We start from the raw sequence: 23,151 nt of genomic DNA, 5'->3' as shown, positions 1-23,151 counted from the left end.
GAATTTCAACGTCAAATTTGAAAGCTCGAGTCTGGCTGTGCACGTGGTAACTGCATTCCCCCTTCCCACCTTCCTTCAACCCTCTAACGCGAAAGCAACTCTTTCCTTTTTCCCTTCCAAGAAGCTCACGGGTGACAGACACGGGTCTGATAGGCAGGCATTAACTTGAAACGCGGTTCGAAGTTCGGCAAGTTCGGCCCTTCTTGGCAATTATTGATCTGATAATAGTGGCGGGCCAACCGGTGCACACGATCCCGTCTATTTAAGTTCGTTACGTGCACGAAATGCACTTCCGAGTTTCCCAACTCTTTCTTTTTTTTCTTTTCTTTTTTTTTTCTTGGCCGAGCGCGCTCGTTGTCAGCTTAAATAATTGAAACGTCCGCTTAAATAATTGAAACTGCGTTATGAAAATTCACCGTTGTTGCCGTTTCACGGGCAAGGGAAAGCCGAGACAGCCATTTTCGTGAATATTTGACGAAAAATTCAGCCCCCGAAACGCGAGTGTGTATCTTAATCCCCTCGTAATTTCGAAAGAGGTTGCTAATATTTATGAAGGAACGACGGACCTATAGAGAAACTATTGTATTTTATGTAAGATCATTTTCAATGTACTTTTGTTTAATGTTTATCCTGTATAATACAATGTGACGATATATGATTTATTCGTGTGAACGGACAAGACAATCAATATTTGTAAAGAAACGCTGGTTCGTGGAACTTTTCTTCCAAAATGTAATTCTGGTCGTGATGAATATTAGAAACTCCAACCATTCCCTCGTAACTTCGTAGCACAGTAGTCTCGCAGAAAGTAAGGTAACCACCTCGTGAATCAAAATTATTCAAAGCGCTCGAACGCTATTTCCCGAAAATTCCCTGTTCTTCTAACCACAAGTTCACAAACTTCGCCAAACTTCCAACTCCTTTCACCAATGGTAAATGGAAGACGGAAATGCGAAAATAGAAAATCAGGAGCGAAACTTCCTAATAGTTCAAACTGTCGATCCATCCATCCACTGGATACGTGCATCCCGTAATCAGAATTACGCTGCCCGCTTCCGACGAATCGATTTTTCCTTTTCGTTTTCCATTCCCCCCTCCCGAAACGCCTGCGTGAAACGTCTCGTAATATTATCATTGCTGCTCGTTTGCCCCGAGTCAAGTCGGCTGGGCGTTTGCCCGGCGGCGTTTATCGGCGTTGCGTGCACGCACGATGCCACATGACGCCGAGGAATTTTTTAATGGTGTCCCATTGCGCCAGCGGTTCGTTAAATTTCACGGAGAAATATGGCTTGGTTTTCATTCTGGGTTGGTTCGCGCGCGCGGTGCCTCCGCTCGTAAACACGCTGCCCCGAACCTTAAATTTTTCCTAATAAGGACACGCTATCTGGCCCATTATCGAGGGGGGGAAGGACGCGCTCACTATTGTACCGTTAAGACGCACACACACCGGTAATCGGAACCTGTTCCAGATAACGCGTAATTAATTATGGGGCGCGAGAAGATTAGCCGCGGTCAGCCACCGAGTCTGCTTTTTAGGCTTCCCCTCTGTTGGGGCAGCTTGTTTTTCGTCTCGTTGAGCCTCTTATCTTTTTCTTTTCTTTTTTTCCTTTTCTTTTTTTTCTCTTTCTTGGAGAACCGTGGTTATCCTTTCTTGATGGGTGCGTTCGTAGGGAAAGAGGGTACACCTCGAGTTTTGATCCGTCGTTATTAGAGAAACGTTATCGTCGCGCAGTCCGACAATTTTTTTTTTTCTGAGGAGATAAATAATACAACGTGGATCTGTTACTGTGGTGTTTAGAAAATTTTCTAAAACGTACAAAGTATCCCTAAGTGTTAGGAATGTCTCTATAGTGTCTCTATAACATCAAATAATACACATAAAATGTATATTAGATGTTACAAGTGTACATACAGATTCTTCTCCTACAATTTTGTCGCTCGCATCATTTTTCCTTTCGATTCTCCAATTAATACAATCAAATCTAAAAGGGAGAAATAATATTACGATAATGTAGAGGCTTCTCTGTTTAGGAAAGGGAAAACTTATTTTCGAGGCTAAAGTGTTCTCAAGCAGAGTTAACGATTGTCGGAGAGTAGGTAAAACGTTGTTGTGTTTCATTTTACATTCCCCAGGTGACGTTTAAGGGAAAAGTAAATTGATAGTTTACCCTGGCTTCGGGGTAGACATTAAAGACTATACACGACCATTATGGAGTATCTAAGTCTATTTATTAAAGCGGAGTTAGGGCATGGAGATACTATCGAAGAAGAAAACTTTATCCAACATGTGTTGCTTCGACTTCCTTATGACTGTGATTGTTGCTCAGTCGATTAGATCAAACGTATCTTTAGTGGTTTAACGTAGTGGGAAGCTAATGAGGTAGTCGTCTTTGAAAAATGAAAATTCCAACATGGTTTAGCTCAACGAATATGATGTAAAACAGAAGCTTCGTCCAACTAGAATCTCGTAACGACAAACAAAATTTACATCTTACTCTTTGTTTCTATGTCGTGAAATGACGATCTCGAGACAAATACTCGGAATACAACAGTACTCTATACACTCAAAATGCGTGGATCGGAGACATCCGAGTTATTGAGAATTTTGTGACAACGTAAATCGTCGTTTTTACTGCGACGCGCGTTCAGTTTCACGCGTGGATTTCTCAATCCCAAAGGATCTTTAAACACCTTCGGAGAGTCATTCAGAATTTTCCTCGAGATCACGAGTAACCTGACCCTGTTTTACGCGTTATCGCGTCGCAACAGCCGAGACGAGAGAATCGAAGAAGGATGTGTTCTATTCTTCCTTGCGAACGAGGCGTCTTTCCTTGCTAGTGCGAGCTAGCAAGCGCGGCCAACGATTTATAAGCGAGACAACAGGCGATCTGAGCATGAAACCAGGGGTTGTAATTTTTTAATTAACGCGCCTTTAATTAACGGTGAATAATCCTCTTGATCGGTGATCTCAAATTGAACGGCCTCTCTTGAATCAGTTGTCTAAGACTAACAGGTAAAGGAGAGGAAAGAGGAAGAGAAAAAAGACGCGACGACGAAGAAGCAGCGCGTCGATGAAAATACATCATGGGGGCCGAACCATGTGCGTTTCTCTCTCTTTCTCCTTCTTTTTCTTTACCTCTCGTATATTCCATCCTTTATCTCTCCTCCTCTTCCTCTTCTTCTTTTTTTTTTTTCCTCCTTACAAACCCCCTCTTTTCAAATTGACGCGGTGCACGCGAACGAAGCGAAACGGTTCTCTCTCTGGGCAGCCACGACGACGACGATGACGACGACGACGGCTCGTGTGAGCGACCAAGCAACGTCCATAATTAATGATAATTGTTCAACTAGCTTGATGGCTTTAATTAAAGGCAGTTCTGCAATTCCGAGCGCGGCGAGCTTACTCCTATTTTTCCGTCTCTCTCTCTCTCTCTCTCTCTCTTCTTTTTCTTTTTCCTCTTCTCCCCCTTTACCTCTCTTTCTCTGTTCATGTACCTTTTTCTTTTTTTCTCATCTTCTCGCTTTCACCTAACGTGATGATGATCCTCTCTTTTTCTTTTCGCCTGCGGTTTTCCGCCGCAGCAGTTATCGTTTCAACGAGTCTATCTGGCAGCCGGATCGAGATCCCCCCTCCCGATTTTGAACTTGACGAATCGAAAACAAAAGGCGATCCATTATCGCGTTCGTGTCAGCATAATGAATCAAGAGCGGCGGTATATTTCCATGGTTTCGGCGTGTAATTAGCCGCGGAACGCGAGAATTACCCCGTTAACGATTTCTACGGAACCCTCGTTAGACGAGGGAACACTCGTTACCCGAACGCCCTGTTATTTCGAGCCGAGTTGTATTTTTATTCCCCGCCGCGGGTTTACACTTGCCTCCCCCCCCCCCTCCCTCCCCTTTTCTTTCCTCCATTTTACGCCGGTGATTTTATTTTTAGGTCTTTATTAGGTCTCTTTTCTGTTTCGTCCTTCTTCCCTCGTTCTTTCGGCGACGAGGAACGATCAGATCGAAGACTCGAATTAAAAAAAAAAATCAACTGATTAGGCCAATAAATGTTTAACGATCTTAAACCTCGTCGTGATTTTCACTGTATCTTCAAACAGAATTTTTATTCTGATGCCAAGCTAGTTCGTTTGTACGTACATACGTGTGCGTTGGAAAAGATAGTTTAATATTTACCAGCCGCGATGCAATTTAGCTGTGATTAATTTAATTTCATTAAAATTATCTGGACCGACCTTCTCGTTTAGTTGTCGGAAATTTCAGCGACGCGAAGCATTTGCTTTCTAAGTACTGCCAATATATATTTATTTATAATTATACATTGGATACTTTGCAATACATTATCAAGCATCGCGAGCTACTGTTGAATTTTCAGAGTGCTTCCTACAAGATACACGATAGTTTTCTACTCTATTGCCCAGTAGTATTACCCCCAACAACTAGGACTGCCGTCCCTCTCAATTCATACAAAATCCATACAACTACCATTCTCCAAAGTGAATCAGAAAAATGGCAAAAAGAAATCTTCTACCCTCGGAATCTCCACTAAACTGAAATGGGTTTTCGATCATCGGGGCGACGAAATAAAAAAGAGGCGACCAACCGGTGGACTCATTTGAACCGGTGGTCCCTCGCGTAACAGAGACAGAGGTGAAGAGCCCAAAGAGAAGAAGAGAGAGAGAGAGAGAGAGAGAGAGGTCCTTGTCTAAAAGTCGAAGTTATCGTCTGCCTTTTTTACCCGCAGCGCCCCCCCGTGCGGCGCTCCTCGGATTCCACCTCGCGGAGGAACCCTTTTGCGCGCACGAGAAGAACGCCGCCTCGTCCCTGCCATGTGTTTCGAATGAATTTACATGACGTCCCGGCGTGTAGCTATGTCACTTTTTGCGCGTGTGCGTGCGTACGTACGTGCACGACGGGGCCAGCATGTGGGCAGAGATTCCCTGCAGCGGCAGATGTTGGACCATCTTACCGTGTGCCCCTTTCGAGATACGAAACTCGCCATGATTATACCCTATCTGGCCGGCGGATGGCAGAGCCGTATCGTCTTCGTTGGATTCTTCGGCGCCTCGCTTCTCTCGATGACGCAACCAGCCCCACCCAACCACCCCACGAAGCGCGAAAACATCTTCCCTTTTTTTCGTTTCTCTCTTCCTTTTTTTCTTTTCTCTTCCCTGCGTTTTTTACTGTCTTCTTCTTCTTCTTCTTCTTCTTGTGTATGTGTTCGTTTTAACAGTGAGCTTGTAGGATATTCTTGTAAGTGGCACCGATGGCTACTCGAGATGAAAAGTTTACGGGGGGGGGGGGGGGGAGGATCGTGAGAAGAAATATGCGCCTTACGAAGAGCCGCATAGGTCGGGTTATGTAAATTCGTATTTTTCCGTGGACGTAATTGACTCGTTAACTCTTCACTTGCCCCGCTCCGATCGTTATCTCTGATAGAAATTAACGCATCGATTCGCTCTCGCTCTCCGCGATAATTGAGATCTTCGAGATTGATCTGCCGCCGTGGAACTTCAATGCCTCAGTAATTCCATTGAACCGAAACGTCATTGATATTTTCTCGCTCTCTTTCTCTCTCTTAATTCAAATAAAAATGTAATAATGAAAGGCATCGTCTGATAAAACACCACTTGAGAAACGAAAAAGACAAAGGAACACGCGAAACGTTCCGACATATCTCGATGAGAAGAGTAGCTTTTCACGTTTGCGGTTCTTCGCTTACACGTTGAAAGTTCGAAGAGTAAAATCGAGTCGGTCATTAGGGACCTCCCGTGCGACGATGGGAACAGTGTCTAGGGGGTAGTTGGACCGGAAGTGTAGATACTTTTATTGCCTGTGTGTCGAGCTGGAGCAATGATTTTTGTTGATGCAACGTAAATTGAGATAAGTGGAGATCTTTTCTTTTTTTTTTTTTTTTTCCTTCTTNTTTTTTTTTTTTTTTTTTTTTTTCCTTCTTGGAAACAGTCGGTTTGTCTGCGCGTCCTGTTTTTCTTTTCTTTTTCTTTTTTTTTTTTTTCGGTAATTTGTTCAAAGGGGAGCAGGGCCGAGGTTTGTCTCTGATAAGTGGAACGAGATAATTCGACGAGACTTCAGAGCGCGTGTATATATCATTTCTCTGACAGTGACGAATTTATGGAGAAACTTTTTAACCGTGGATCGCTCGCCGCATTTTAGATATCAGGTATTTTCTTCTTTTTTTTTTCCTTTTCTTTTCGAGCTTCACGTAATACCGTTAGAGGGCACACCTTTGAAACTCGTCGATCGGACCGTAGAATTTTGTCATACATCAATTATTTGCATGTAAATATCATATGAAATATTGCATTGGGCACGTGCTGCAATTAAATTAATTTTAAACACGTGCGGTTTAATCGAACGAACGATTTCGATTGAACGAAATTTTTAAGTTCAAAGAAAGCGTTCGTCGCCTACCACTTCGCCGTACGGCTAGAGACATTTAAAAAAAAAAAAATATTTCATTACCGGTTTCATCATCATCGTGCACTGCGATCGAATTCGAACACTTCCGACCGATTTCCCCGCCGTTTCGACGGAAGAGGATCCTTACCGAATACCGCCACTAAGCAAAAAGCACACTTCCGACACACCTGAAACAAACAGAAAATTCTTTGGTCAGACGAACATACTTCTGCCGAGAGAGATTGGTAATATCGACGGGGAAGGAACGGGAGAGAATTCACTATGCGATTCTCATTCGCACGTGGAACGGTATTCGAAACAAGCTGCAACGAGTTGCTCGGATTACGAGTGTACTCGATGTACTAGCTCGCCGAAAAAATGGCGAGCATGAAAGAAAAAAAGAAAAAAAAGAGAAAAAGAGGAAAAAAGAACAACCAGTAAATACCAACGAAAAGTTGGTCAACCGAGTGACGGTGAAGCGATATCGCCGCTATTTTTCGGTATTTTTTCGACCGTATTTTTTTTTGTAGAATGTTTTATTTCTCTTTTTTCCTCCCCTTGTATCTCTTTTTTCTTTCTCTCTCTCTCTTTTTTTTTTGTTACCGCTACTAACTGTTTGGCCCATATCGGACAACCGATAATTCGAGCCTCCAATTTCGAGATACTGGAAAACGAGCGTGCGGTTTCACCGACGCGCTACCGCTTAATAATAATTATTGTTATTTCGCGTCGAGGTATCAATCATACGCATTTCGTGACTCAAAAGAATTGCAAGCTACACCGGGGACACGGATTGGCGTGTCCAGCGAGAAACGGTGGCGAATTTGAAAGGAGACGAGGAAAGGAAAGCAACAAGCATCGTCTCGGACGCAAAATGCACACGAAGAAACGATAATACCGCGGAGAAATTACACACTCGGGCGCCGTCCTTCGCGCTGTTACCGAACAAATGGCTATTATGGAAATTGAACGAAATGTGGAAAAATTGGCATTTACGTTTACTTTCCGAGCGGAACGCGCGATATTTCAGGCTTGGGATAATTTCGGAAGATACAAAGACGATAGTTTGGAAACATTACGCGGTATTTTAATTTCGAATTCTTCCGTTTCAATGCGATGGTAATATATTAATACGGTAGCGTGTGAATTATAAAACGCGAGTAGCATCATCGACACCGTTTTATTTTTTTCAAAGAAAGCCGAGAAAGCAGTACAATTTCTCTCAACTGTTTGCGAAGACTTTGTGACCTGTTCTGGGTATGTTAACCCAACAAATCTAGAATCAAAGTAATCTCAAATCAGACGATTATATGATTAAGCTGTAGATTTTTATATAAATTCGTAACTAGAATGCAGATTTTTGTACACTTGTGAAATATAAAAAAAATATAGAATATTTGTTACAGTAACCAGTAATAGACGGAAATTTCTTTAATACAGCATTCATGAAAATTTCAAATCGCACAAAGATTCACGATTTAATTACATCGAATACTTTAAACGTTGTCTATATTTCCACCCATTAAATATACTCTCGCACAGAAATCTTAGGGCAAGTACTATATTTATGCAATAAAAATAATATAATAAACATAAATTATAAATTGTATGCACAGTACGATATAAATTATTGTACTTGCAATAAATATACTACATACGATATAATTAAAATACAATAAATATAAAACATACTTAATGGAATAAAGACTTGATAGATTGTATTGTAATATAAAATATCCACGATAATCCACGATAAAAATAAAAGTGTGCTAAGACTTTCGGGCGGGAGCGTGCATTTCTTTCGTACCACTTAAATCCCAAATAAATAAATCATAAATACACAAGGATCCTCTAATTACTAACAATTAAATATTAAAGATGTCAACGATATCCGAATGTCATTTCGAATTTCGAAAGCACAATTTCGTCTCTACGCGCGCGTCATCAGCGTCCATAAAATCGGACACAGTGTACACTGTATGCATGTTCGTCTTGTTCGCGCGGCAGCATGGCGAGCAACGATCCAACAGATCCAAGGCACGAAATGAATTCAAATTAGCAACAGCGTGGAGTCCGACAGGCACGATTGTATCTCTCTCGCATCGCGGGATGCAACAACAACTAGCAACAACAACTTTTTTGTCGCAAATCGATCCCGGCCGAAAAGCCAATTTCATGCTCCGTTCAAGACGCGCTCTTCGGCCTCGCTCTTAGCGCATTACGTATTCCGGCCTGCCCCGCCTTCTCATATTATTGCTCAACTCTCTCTCTCTCTCTCTCTGCTTTTTCTTCTCGTCTCTCCTTTTCTTTTGCTTTCTTTTTTTCTTAACCTCTTCCTCCCTTCTTTTTCTTTTCTCTTTCCTTAGTTTTTTTTCCCCCCTCTTTTTCGCCTCTCTTTACTCTCCGCTTTTTCTTGTTCCCCTTCGTCCTTCTCGTACTCGCGTCCACCTTGCGCTCGTCTTCTTCACCTTCCTCCTCTGCTCCGGTCTTTTTCTCCTTTCTCTCCCCCTTCGTCTTCGTCTTCTTCTTCGGGGGTTCGGTTATCAGGCTCCACGGTAAACCGAGCGTTCATTATAATCGCATCAAGACGAGGAGGATGATGTCGACGGGGGAGGGCAACGGGCCCCCAGGAAAGGGCACTGGCCAGCGGATTCTTCGACGTAATTTTATTCTACGACGTACAACGACCCGGCTAATTTCGACCGGACCGCCTCCAGATCTCGAGAATCGCGCGGATTTCTGCCGGGGGTCCCATCTCGATCGCGTGAATGTTAACCTGCGTGGCGAGATGGTTGGCTGTGAACAATTTTCTCAGCTTCGTGTCGAGAATAATATTGTATCACAGCATTCACTGCAACAGCCATTATTATTATTAATAGATTGACGATGGATTCCGACTTTTAATTCCTTGTTTGTTTGTTTTTCCTTTTTGCTTTTCTTGTCTAGAATTTAGATTCAAAAATGTTTGAATTTTCTGACTATCATTATTCACCTTTTAATTAAGAAACAGAAGTGTCTCGATTGAAATGCTTCTCTCATTGAAAATTTTTCATCTTTTTGATATACTAATATGCCCATTAATATAGATAATTAAGATCTCCGTATATTTTCGATAAATTCTTATGATAAAACTGACGTAGCATGAAGAATGAGACGTGAACAGTCCGATTACAAAAACGTTTGGAAATTGATAATTACTTATTAATGCTGTTTTTCGACGACAGAGAAGTTCGATAAATTCATTGACATATTTTAATGAATTTCTTGTGACGTTGACGTTTTTTATCGCCGGCAATTAAAATTGCTTTTGTCCCTTTCGGTGTTTTCACGCTCCGCGATATTAATTAATTTTTAAACACTGTAATCACTGCTATTCCGCTGCTGCAAAAGAGCCACTTTCATTAAACGCTTTGCACAAAAGTCTTCTTATTGTTGCTAATTATTGAATGTCGACGCTTAAAAATCGTAATTTCGTCGCCATCTACCTTTTTTTGGAAAAAAAAAAAAAAAAAAAAAAAACGAAGAGAACCATCGAGGTTAATTACACATTTTCCTTTAACACTCTTTTTCCTCGTTACCTTCGTAAAAGTTTCACACTTCTGTAGTTACTTTATTTTATTGTGAAATTCCCAACTCAAGAATATTCAAATACTCAGTTTTTCATAAAAACTTCAATCTACCGAAATATTAAAGCTTCCAAAAGTCAAAAACTCTTCCTCAAGTATTCTTCCGAGTACTCTAAACAAAAAGAGAGAGGAAAAAAGAAATCAAATACATAGAAATATTTCCACTTCTCAAATATAATAAACGTGGAATAACAGCCGAGTGAAAGGATTCAAATCGTGCGACTGTTTGCATCGAAACCGAAGGTTCTTTTTTTTTTTTAAATTCTAGCCGCGTCAACCCTTTACCTGCTCCCCTTAGAATAAATATAGCCCGAACGGATTCACCGCGTATTATATTATAATGGCGCGAGCATGCTAATGGAACGTAGGCTCGTCAGAGAACGAAGGTTACAAAGTAGGTACACAGATGGTCCAGCAGCTTCGCCCTTAACCCTTCGACGCGGAAATTTCCTCGTGTCGAAGAATGATGGGTCGAAGGAAGGGGGGGGGGAGAGAGGGACACCTATTAATATTCCTTAGACTACAAGTATGCCGTGAGAAAACTCCCCAAGGGTGTGTTTCCTTCGCCTATTAGCATAAGGCGATGATCCTTTCGTTTTTTCTCATGAATCGTCTCGACTAATGAATTCTGGATACCACAAACTTTATTAAAAATTGGTTTCGAAAATTTATTTTGTTCTAAAATTGTTCGACAATTCGCGATGAGACAAGAAAATTCTGCGTAACGTTTGACAAAGTTTCAAAAAAAAACGGAGGGAACTCGAGCCTCTACCGAGTGGAAGTTAATTATCTGCTGTCGAAATTGATAATTCAGGCGCGAGGAAAATTTATGAATGATTCGAGATTGAAAGGTTATTGTAAAAAGAAGGAAATCTTACGTGAATTTTTTATCTCTGTGCACATGATACATTCGATCGACGAAAAAGAAAAAGTCGCTACGTAAAATATTCCAGACGAATTTTTACCTTTGCATATTCGAGATAAAACCAACAGCGATTTGACGTGGGAAAATATATGTAACCCGAGTGTCAGATACCTAACGGTTCTCTAAGCAGCGTTGCTAACCCCTATTGGAGAGGTAGAGTGAATTTTCATAAAAATCTCATAAATAAGCGTGCTTATTTATGCACAATATTTATACGCCACGCATGACCTGAAACGGCAGCCCCGCTGAAATTTTAAGCATAGGTATCGACCTACGTCGCCTCGAAAGGGCTGGGACGCAAAGAATAGACGATGCCACCGCGACACACCTGTAAACGATCCGATTCTTTCACCTTCGGCATTCACGCTCGAAAAATGATGACTTTCAAGTTGTTGTCGTCGTTGTATTCTGTTTCGAAAATCATCGCGTTCCGGATGCAAAGCTTGACATTTGGCGAGAGATGACGCGATCGATAGTTTCACGATGACGAATACGTAACAGATAGATCGTCGTATGTAACATTCCCACAGAATTATTTATTTCGAAATTACGAAATTATACGTCTCGAGATATGTTTCAATTTACTAGATTTTCATTAGACGCCCTCAAGTTCCTCGTTTGTCCCTTCTACTTGATCTCGTAGCACAAAATGTTGAAACTTTGGCCACGAAGTTATTTCAATTTTCGAAAGTTCACTCTCCAATGTATGCACGCGAGAATCTTCCAGAAAGAAAGACGCGAGAGAAATTTCATTAAAAATTCGGAATTTCATCAGAAACTTGCTGGAAGAGGAGAACGAGATTTTCCTAACTAACGAAACGTGTTCTTGCTCTACTGACACTAAATAATATTAGGAAATATAGTAGATATGACATCGGAAACATAGTAAATTTTCAACAAAAAAGGGTGAAGAAACAAAAGAAAAGAAAAACTACGGGGGGAGAGGGGGGGGGACGAAAGGAAGGAGAACAGCGATTAAATAGTCAGACAGTTCTAGCGTTCATCCCTCGATGCACTACGGGGTCGGGTCGGTCCGTCTCTTTATCCACTTCATAGCGCAAAAATCACTTTTCAGCCGGCCTACCCACGCAATAACGATCCCATTAGCCCCCCAAATCGTTCTCTAGATCGCCACTAAATTATCCAATAAAGCGCAGCGCCGTTACTCTCGTCCAATACCCGGTCACCAGTCATGCACGACACAACTTTTCTCGCTCGTGGCACGGAACGAAACGTCCCGTCCAACGATTATCCCTCTCTTCCCTCTCTATTCTTCCCTATTTCCCTCTTTCCAACTAAAATTTCTCTCCCCCTACGCGGGAGAACAGGGAGAAAGAGGAGGGAAAAGAGAAAGGGAAGAGTGGAAAGTTAGCGTCGAAATCCGTCGAGATGAAAAGGAGCAAATAGACGAGTGGGAACGCAGAGGGAAAGTCACGTAGAACTTTTTTTCCGGATGGCGAATTTTTCGAGGCCCTCGAAGGCGTTGGACGAGGAGAGAAAGAGAGAGAGAGAGAGAGAGAGTCAGTCCCCATCGTCGCGAAATCGACGAGCAAATACTTAAGGCGTAACCTCGTTACGCCGGCAGCCAGTGGAAAAGCGAGAAAAATCCACTCGACGACGCTGCTGGCGGCGGCGACGGCGCGGAAAACTCGCTTCCGGCCGTTCGGCGTCCCTTCGACCGGTTCAAATGCCAACACGAGGCTAGCGAGGGGGGTGGAAGGGCGCGAGGTGCCCCGTGAAAAATGGCCCGCCAGAGTCGGAACTCCTCGGGGAAAAAATGCACGGAGAGACTCGGAGAGACGCGCCGCGTCTTGCAGAAAATTCCCTCGTCGAATCCTTTGACGAGCGGGAACAACCTCTTCGATTTCGGTACGGCTCGACGAGAGTTTCTGGGCAAGAAATGATCAGTCGAGTTGGTTACTGAGGAATTCTTGGCATTTTACGACTCACGTTTGAATAAAACACGTGGGATAATAATACGTTTCCAAGAACAGTGAGATTCATTGGTGAATCGAAGAATTACGAGCGAATCGTTGACGAAAAAACTGTAGGACTAAAAACTGTGGAAACACTCTCAAGATGATTTTGAAATTTTTGAATTTTGTGGAAACACGATCATGGAACTTGAGAAATTAAATATGACTGTTTCTAGGCAATGATTGCATCGCAGTGTTTTCTAACGGACATTACATATGAATTAACACGTCTAAGAACAAGCTAACTTTAGCTGGCGTACAATTGGATAAAAATTTTGTTACGCCACAATTGCCGTAAATAGCAAAACGTTTGAAACAAATTAACAAAATAGATGAAGAATTCAGATTGCAGATATCAATTTATCATTAACTTTTCGAATATTCGAAAACGTGCGAGTTAACAGTAAACGAATTTCAAAATCACGGCGAAGGACGACACGGATTGAAAACGGCGAGAGAAAGAGATAGAAAAAGGCAGAAAGCCGGCAGACAAGAAAAATTGAAAAGAGGTGATAAGCAAGAACGTGGACGATAAGAAGAATTACACAAAGAGGGACGAGATCTACGGGAAGGCACGGGAGTTCCGTAGGATTCCTCTAGGTTCCTGCAGGGAGTCGGGCATTATATGCTCCGAGTCGCGCTAATTACACCAATTTGGGCTAAAATGGGTTAAGTAAAGAGATAAATGGATGGCCCTGCGCCTCGAGTAATTACCTAATTCGGTCATGCGTAATTACCGACGATTAGGGTGTCGCTTTCGAAATATTTCTCAGGCAGCTGCAGGTAATACACGATTATTGTGGCGGATGTCTAATTTGCGACCAACGATCTTACTTCGTACGAAATCTTCGATTTATTTGAGAACCATGATATTTCCTTCGAAGCTTATGGAGCGCGTGAGTGAAAATATCGGGGATCATTTGACTCTTAAATATCGGACTTGCATGGGATTTAATATAAATGGTAATAATAATAATAATTAATAATATAAATGAAATTTAATATAAATGTTATTAATAATAATAATAATAATTAATAATATTATCGAATTGATAACTAGCAAGCGTAGGTTATGGATCTTGGTCACACGAGTAGGAATTCTAAAATTGTACAAATTATAGTTTGTAAAATTCACGTTTAAATATTTGCTTCATTAGGAATTTTTTAACAATAGTAATTTGCAAAATTTCGCTAATGATAGCCATCGTGCAAGTAGGATCTGACGTTTCAAATTAGATTCGAAGAAAGGAATTACCACGCTAACAGTGGAAAGTAATTGCTTTCACCAGTATTTACATTTGAATAAAATATGAGATTCATTCGCGGATTTTACATCCTTAAGATTCAGAATTTAATGAAATAACAAGATTCAACCGAGGTTATCACCACCAACGTCTCTTTCATTAATTAGAATTTCTGTTTCACGATTAACGTATCAAAGTATCCATTAGTTTCAGTTATATTTTAAACATTTTACTTTAACTTCACTACATCCAAAACAAATTTCCAAATTTTATGTCACCATACGATGTCGTGCGTTCTCTTCATGAAGAATTATCACCGATTTCAAGTTCACATTAAAAAGTCCCATAATACCACCACTTTCTCTTCTCAACATCAATCACAAATTCGTCAACTCGTGTTCAAAATTAAAACAGCTCGGTGTACATACATACATACGTCATTCCGTTTCGCAAAGAACGAAACTCTCACGTTTCGTGTTGTATCTCGGTAACACGAACGTTAGCTCGAAGACGTAACCACCACAGGAAACGGTACAAGCACGGGCGAACGGGTGAACGTAATCGAAAAGTTTCGTAAGAGGATTCGTTCCCGCGGCTCTGGCTTAGGGTCGGGAGTGGCCTGGCCCGAAGAAAGCCAGAGGTTTTAGAATAAATCAAGTAGAAAGGCTGCGTGGGTCCGCGGCTAGAAATATTCGGCGCTCGCTTTGTACGGGTCCGGCCTTAAAAAAAAAAAAAAAAAAGAAAACGAACACGAGGAAATCAAACGGCGCGGCGACTCGATTCGAGACGAGGACGGAGCGTGAACCGCTGCTGGATGGAACAACCAGGCGACCAAAGCGAGAAGAAACGAACGAAAGGAAGAGAGAGAAAGAGAAAGAGAGAGAGAGAGACGGAGAAAGAGGTGGCGAGGAGGCCAAAAGAAGGCGAACGAATGAACGAACGAACGAACGAACGAACGAACGGAGGAACGAACGCGGGCCAGGCCACGTTACAGCAGCTATGTACGACTGAAGATATCAATCAACGAGCGCATTGTGCTCAGGGATAATTTGACGCGCGGCTGAAAGGGCCAGATCTCAAATTCCACGATCGGATAATGGCCCGTATAAGGCCCCGGAGAAGGCAGATATACCCTCTGGGGTATATCTACCGAACCGCAGCTAACCCAAGGGAAAGAGAGCGCGCGCGCGCACCAGCAACGCCGATTGTCTTCCTCTGGGGGTCTAAGCCTTTATTTTCGTTCCAAGACACATTGTCCTGTTTCTCGGAACGCATTACTCACAGGAACCGCATAACGAATCGATCGCGTCGATTTCATTCACTTCAGCTATCTGATACTACCGTTCTGATACTCTCCTCCTTCTCGTTTCCTCCGGATTCTCTTTTCTTTCTCTTTTTTTCATTCCTTTTGTTCCTTTCCTCGAGGTGGTTGCTCGATTGAGTGCTTAAATCCCGATGACTTTTAAATCCAGCGGGGCCACTGGGCAACAGAGGACTTCGTTCGTGACTTCGCGCGGAGCGAGGAGGATGAGCGAGGTCGCGGCTTTCTGGGGGTGGGGGGGGGGGTGTTTTGGGAATTGAGACAAAGTGAGCGAGAAAAGGGCTGGATATCTTGATACCGAGGTGTAGTTATTAGCGAGTGAGTTTACTTTTGCTAAATCGTCGGATTTCCGTCTCCTGCGTCTTGTGTTTTTTTATCGATACGTACTTGCAAGTCGATGATTGAAATTGAAAACGGCTCCCGATCTTATTAATGGAGCTTTGAATATATTTCAAATAACTCTCAAAATTATATTCGTAATTTTCCTCGTATCGCAATATAAATTACATCAGAAACCTCTGTAAACATAAAATCTTCGACCTAACACAATGTACTGAACAACCGAAGAAAATGTTCACACTTGACAGAATCAAACTCCCAACCATCCAAATTAGAGGCGTTGTTAAAGTCTGCTCACACATTTTAATACATATTCCTGTTTCGTCCACAGTCGTAAATCAAGCAGACCTCGAGCAGTTTAAAGCTTACTTTAAAGCGAAGCGTTACGAACACGTCGAGCGTCCGACGGCCACGGGCTTGGAGATCGAACGTACACTCACGCTCGAAATTTTCAATTTTTGACAATCAGTATTTACTGTAGATAGTAACAGTTTCAAACTGCACGTGATTCGTCGTTGTATAATGTATTAGTTCGTTTTTCCAATGTTTGAAACAAATATCACACTCGTCCTAAGATTTCTCAGAGGAGGATCCATGTTCTGATGAATGATCGTTCTAGAACCGATATTCGCTAAAACTACCAAAAATCCAAAAGTGTAATATCGAACGGAAATAATATGACAAAACGAGAATATATTCATTCTTATCCCTATTATGTACTATTTTTTTTTTTCTTTTTTGAACAATGACAAGCATCTTCAGAATCTGTTTGAACGAAATACACGCAAAAGAAACTTTCGTTTAAAGTTTTCTCAATGACGGCAAAATTAAAACGGATGTAAAAATTCAGACATTCTTTGAACCTCTGAACGAGTAAATCTCAATGATACTATATCTTATAGAAAGTTTAAAACTCCTAAAAAAAAAAAAAAAAAAAAAAAATAGTTTAACGATATCCAAGTACACTAGCTAACTTGTATTTCGTATCTACAAGACACAAGTCTCGATCCGTGCCAAAACGACACACAGATTCGTCAGAACACGCGTCCATTGCAACCATAACCTGGCTCGTTTCGTATCTCGCCGAACGATTGCCGGAGAGCTTCGAACCCTTTATCCGTACGAAAATCAGACGACGACTTATCGAGCAAGATTTATGCCAGCGTGTTGGCGCGTACGAGACGACACGGCGCGATTTCGAAACGCGCTGCTAACCGCGATGAATTATAGAAGCTGGCTGGTTTTGTGTCCCGGCGACAAGAACGATAAAAAATCGTGCGTACGCTGAGAGAGGCTGTTGCGCTAGCCTCGTGACGCGGTAAAATATTGCCGCGATATCCGTCTCTAACGACTTGATCGCGTGTGATTAATACTCTTCTTGATAGTATCCCCACCCCCCCTCGACCCTTCGACGAACGATCGGAACTTCGAGTTCTTCCCCTGCTGCTAGTTTCCTCGTTCGACTTGGTGGTGGTCTTCCGCGTGGATCGAGAAACGGAATTTGGATATGAGTTTTGCTGAACGAAATTTCCACGACGAATTCTAGAGTGTTTTGGTGTTGATTATTGTGGAATAATTAGCGAATAGCTATCGTCAGTAGACTGCGTACGTACAGGAGGGTGAGGGGGGGGGGATGTTTACTCCCCTATCGAGGATATTTCGAAATTTTCAGACACGTTAAATTAATATTACTGTTATTATACGGATATTCACGTTTCAAGTGATAATATTTACAGACTTGTCCGCGAAAATGTTAGAAATACGAAAATCTACAAGAGCAGTGTGCAAAAGTATAAAAGTTAGAAAAAGTCAAATGCTTGTTACAACAAAATAAAATGAAATTCATTTCCTCAGATGTCTCGGCGAAACAAAAAACCTCAGTAACAAAATTCGTGATCCAGTTAGTTGTCGCTCAAAGGTTTTATTTTATCCTTAAACCGCGAGGACTCTTTCACCTTCGTCGAGAAAGATACGTTTTTTGTTTGCAACACGTAAGTAAGAAATAAATTTTTGATTGACACGTTGCAAGCGCGGTTGCAATTACGAAAGCGAACGAAGTTTCCCGGGTTATGAAGTTCGGGAGATAAACATTCTGAAGAGTAAATTACAGTTTTTGTTTCCGACGTTCGTACGAAATCGTTTGTAGCTTGATGAGTATTTTAAGTTTGTCAGTGACTAGCTGCCGCACTTTCGACGATATGTCACGATATCGAAGATGCGGCCGCGACTTGGAAGCAAATTAGACCGGGCTAAAAATAAAATTAATTGCCGGCGAATACGTCGACGAACATGTTCAAAGTTTCGCAACGAAATAAATCTCCAACGCCGAGATCTATTAATGCAATCGGACGCGCTTTGTACCAACTTGAATTCCTCTTTTGTTGCCGAGCTTAAGAAAGCTAAAACCGTGACACTTGATTCGTTAACGTTGACATGATTAAATACTCGAGCTCGGAAATCACTTTGCCTGATTCAACTCGGTGGCACTTGGGGTTTTTAGAATTTATCGAGCATCCGAAAGCCTATTCTCCTCCAAATTTATCTAAACCACATTATCCTCCAATCCCGAAATCCTTTACAGTTTCCAAAACACCATGAAACCAACGGAATATACCCAGGTACACAGTACCTGTAACCGACTGACACGGAGAAGTGCCACGAAACTTTCCAGAATCTTTGAACAGGTAGCCGCACGCGTCACAGGATAATACTCTACCTCGATTTTCTCTCGAGGTGGCCGAAAAGCTGAATGGAGCACTTGACTTGCCGAGTCTGTCGAACGCGGGATTAAAAGGCCACACGAACCGTCGAGAGGAAGAGAAAGAGAGAAGAAGGACTCTGTCGCTATTTTCGTGGATACAATGCGATCCCGAGGGCGCGGTTACCTGAACACGTGCTCCTCTTTTCGTCCGAATACGAGGAAATTTTTCGACACGCGAGACACACACCATCGCTCTACAGGTGGAGCTCTCTCTCTCTCTCTCTCTTCTCGAGCTACAGATTTGCGGTCAGCCTGTTTGCCTAACAGGTGGATCTATCCTGTGGACGATCGGTCGGGAAACTGTTTGCCCCTGTCCAGCGTACCGATCACCGGATAACTTCATCGAGAACTTGGAACTTCGCTCGGTGTTCGTTCGAACAAATTTACCCAGTACTTGGAGGTTCGAGTTCATCGAAGAAGATCGAGGCTGGAAACCACGAAGGAATATGTCACTCGCGGGAATCCCTTGATTCGACAGCGTCACTTTGGTTAATGGCACCTTTGCGAACCGAGCGAGAACGACTTTCAACGATAAATCGCGTGTGCAGGCTCGGACAGAGACGGTTAAACGACTGGAAGAGGGGTTTGAGCTATGAGGCAGAACTTCGTAGAGTAGTTTGTCCGATAGATGATCGTTGATTGATCATTGGTTACGTATGATCTTTCGTAGAGTAGAAATTCACGTTCGTGTAAGTAGATTCAGTTGTTACGTTTGATCAGGCGCTGACTAAATTTCGCAAATGGAGTTTCACTGTGAAAATAACTGTGCTTGGGCCTGTTTCGATAATTTAACAAACAGCGAGCTACACGCGTGGCCAGTTCGACCTCGTGTAAATATTCAAACCATGGTGAATTACGTGGATACGTTCACTTTCGAACTTCTCACTCGTGAAAGGCATCACCGGTTCGAAATCCGGAGAGGTGGAATATCATAGAAGATCGTTTATCGAATATCGTTTTCGAATCTACACTTCACCATAAAGAAGCGCGAGGGAGGAGCGAGCAGGAAGCTGCGTCAGGTACAAAGGGAGTAATCGAGGGAACGTGTTCGAATACCGATCGTACGCGATCGAATAGAAAATCTCGTGAAGGCTTTTCATTGGCTTTATTTACGGTGTTGGCTCTTACCTCACTTGTACATCGGTGACTCGTGACGATCTGTTGGCAAAAAGTGCCGTCGGCTGCTAACACGTCCGTAAAGCGTTAACGTTTCTCTTCGGTACTCTTCAACTACTCGACGTTATCGACGTATTCGAACGATCGTGCGCCGCTACTCATCTCCCACTTTTTCTCGATCATTTACTTTCCGTTTTATTTTATTTTATTTTATTTTTTTTACCTCTATTCAAAAATTTACAATCACACATCTTCGTATCGTCTTCTCTCTCGTCGTGAACGAAAGATCTTCTCCGACAGATTTACACTATCCGGCACTAGTCCGTGTACTAACGAGATTCTCGGTGCAAGAATCTCAACGTTCGATTCGCCGAGCCGTGAACGGTTTTTCGTTGTTCGACGCTCGTTACGTAACGATCGTAACAGCACCACATGTACCAGCCGACGAAAGAAATTCTACTTTCAAACGGCTTCGCCGATCGTCGTGCTAACTGCGACGGCCTCGGTTCGCCTCGTGCTCGTCGATTCCTCCGCCGTTTTCACCATTTTCGGGCCGCGGTTTCGCTAAGTGAACGTATACGTGCCGAGGATTATCAAGCGTGGATCGTTCGCGCGATTCGGAGCACCACGTGGCTGGACGCGAGACTGAGTTCAAACGAGATCCTGCAACAATCTTACTTTCATTTCTCTTCCTTCGTCCCCTTGGTTTTCACTTGTCGACTTCTCGAGATTTCGAGAGGGAACGAAACTTCATGGCGAATGTTGACTTTCGTGAGTGATCTTCCAGTTCGGAGCAACGTCTTCTGTATCATCTTCGGGTGTTATCGCAGCAACTTCTCGATATCCGACGTTGTCTGGAATTCTTTGCGATTTTAAATGCTCCCGCGATGATCGCCTCGCGGTAATTTCAACCGCGACGCTCGTTTATTTAGCAAGATCTTTTCGAACATCTGTTAGCCTCGAGCACGATTATCGAGCAACCGAAGGCCTCGGCTGTTTGTCACCGGCTGTGACGAATCTTGGTAGCAGAGACAGAAGAGTAGAGAGGTTCGAGGAGACAGGCGACTCCAAGTCTCTTCTCTCGAATTGGTTCGGTCGTGTTCCATTATGCGTCTTCTCTTTCGATACTCGCAAGGCGTAAATTCTTCTCGGATAGTTTCGTAGCTTGCGGTGTTTTCTCGAGACCACCGAGGTGGTCGACGATCGTCACAGAACGAATCTGATCTCGGAAGCTGTACTCCGGCTTTTCCAGATGCTGATCACCACTTCGTGTCGAAGAAGAGACAGACCGAGGAAGAGTGTAGTAGATGAAGACTGCCCAGGGAGGTTCACACTGCCCGGCGGTCTGATCGCTGACGACTGAACGCCGTGGTAGCGTTTCGCCGCGTAGTAAGCCGGCTCTCACCCCGCCATCGGCCTCTCTTTCTCTGCCTCTCCACGAGGAGCAAGCAAGAGAGAGACAAATGATCGAAAGAAACGAAGAAAGAGAGAAAGAGAGAGAGAGAGAGAGAGCGAGAGACACCCGTCCTTTTCGTCCCACTCTGACGGTCTGCGCGTCCTGAGAGCAACATGCCCCCTCGCCGTCCTCGTACTCACTCCGTTCTCTGCATTCATCCCCACCGGTTCCTTTACGCTCCATGCTCCCACCAAACGGCCACGATTCCCCCACCTACCGATCGTCGAATCCCCACCACCGCGTTTTGAAAGTTCCGGCGATCACCGCTGGGCGGCACCAGCGTCCAAACTCTCGAGCGGGACACCGTTCGAGCGTGGCGGGCAACAAAGGTCCCGTCGGTTAGCGCCGTTATGTGGGAGAGAACGCGCTCCCCTGGTTGGTAGAAGGGGAGTGGTAACCACTGGTGGGGAGTCCTCGACTTCCCCTCTCGTCGTGCTGTCGCTACATTTCCCCTCCAGTTTTATCGCTCCTCCTCCACCCCCACCGACGCTGCACGTGTCCCGTTGCACTCGGTCTCGTGCGGACAACGGTCGTCTGTCCTCGTCCCTGTGTTCACCCTGTGTCGGTGTTCCTGGTAGGGGTGGTGAAACATCGGTCGTGGAGGGGATGCGCAAGAAATGCCGCGTGGTGGTGGGGAGCAGAAGGACTTTGTGATGTAGCCAGCACGCGTCACGCGCTCTTCACGCTGCGACTATACACTTTCTGGCCGAAGGAAAAGCATCGTGATTTTCGAAGGAAAATCGCAAGTGTCGATGATCTGCGTCGATCAGGGATTATGGCTCGAGGGTTGGTAATATCGATCGCGATAAATTTTTACTTTTTTTCAGGCAGAGCGTTCGTTCACTTTGCTAGTGGAGGCGTATTTTGATAAAATGAACGACGCAGAGGAGAAAAGAAAAAAAAAAAAGAGTATGAAGGAACAAGTGGTTTTGGAATGCCTTTGGTGGTGTCGGGACAGGTTGACGATTCGGTCGATCTACGAATCACTTTGTCAAGGTTATTGCTAGAAACTTGGTGACGTCCGCCACGTAGGGTATCAAAATTATAAGTTGATCGTTGGAGAACATTTCTTATCGTATCGTCGTTATCGTTGCGCGGCTGCGTGTATTTGTCACGCGACTCGTTCTGCAGCTAACGACGCGGTTATCACTTCTGGTGCTAAGGTACACACAAGCACTTTCAGCTGTACGACGATAACGCGTCGTTAGTCTCGTAAGTAAGTTTCTGGTAAGAAAACTTGGATTCGAACGGAGTGAAAAATTATTTACACACTTGGTAATCGTTTTTCCTGAACGATCTTTAATCAACGACACGAGTTGCTCTATTCCCTTTAAAAGCCACTCACCGTCGTGTCTAATAGTATATCTTCCCTTATATTTTTGCGTATACATGCGTCGGCACAGCATTGTAAATTTCCGGTGGACAGTTTCGAGTCTCTAGCACCGCGTGTACAAATCCAAACGAAAATAGACTCTACATCAAAGATATGGTGTTCCTGATAAACATTTATTGACTGAACATTCACCATCGAATCGTAAACTTCAAAAGAGCGAGTCGTTAGTCGACCATTATTCGCATCACTCGACCACGTGATTCCTGATATACGTCCCAAATAAACTTAAAATCGCGCCGCTACTCGCCCGGTAACCATTCGCTCCTAACGCGTATATCTTTCCGCGGCACTTTGAGGGTACATGACAGATAGATATAATTATACGAACCAAGAAACTTTGAACGATCTTGAGCGCAACGAGCCGTCCGTACGTCGTATACGAACTTCTGCCTCGACACAGCATCCCTTCTCAGATGACTCGCGAAACGATCATTCGGTCGCTGTTCGCACGTTCTCTCGGCGAACGAGAGAAACCTAATTCAAATTCGTTAACCAACTCCACTGACCACTCCAAAAACGTCACGTCATTATACACACAGTATTCTTCGCCTCGTGAAACAAACAGTAT

The 23,151-nt window shown here is 43.3% G+C and overlaps 1 long non-coding RNA gene across 1 annotated transcript; it reads right to left on the bottom strand.

The window, feature by feature from the left end:
- Positions 1-1,590: 1,590 nt before the first annotated feature.
- On the bottom strand, positions 1,591-20,954 carry LOC122530703. The gene is made up of 2 exons (XR_006307075.1): positions 19,747-20,954; positions 1,591-6,614 (listed from the first exon to the last, which is right to left on the bottom strand). It is a non-coding gene; the product is annotated as an uncharacterized LOC122530703 (long non-coding RNA).
- Positions 20,955-23,151: the final 2,197 nt, after the last annotated feature.

This window comes from Frieseomelitta varia, unplaced genomic scaffold, assembly GCF_011392965.1.
Source record: "Frieseomelitta varia isolate USP_RPSP 00005682 unplaced genomic scaffold, Fvar_1.2 scaffold_353, whole genome shotgun sequence".
Lineage (NCBI taxonomy): Eukaryota > Metazoa > Arthropoda > Insecta > Hymenoptera > Apidae > Frieseomelitta > Frieseomelitta varia.
This window is presented reverse-complemented; position numbering and strand designations above follow the sequence as displayed.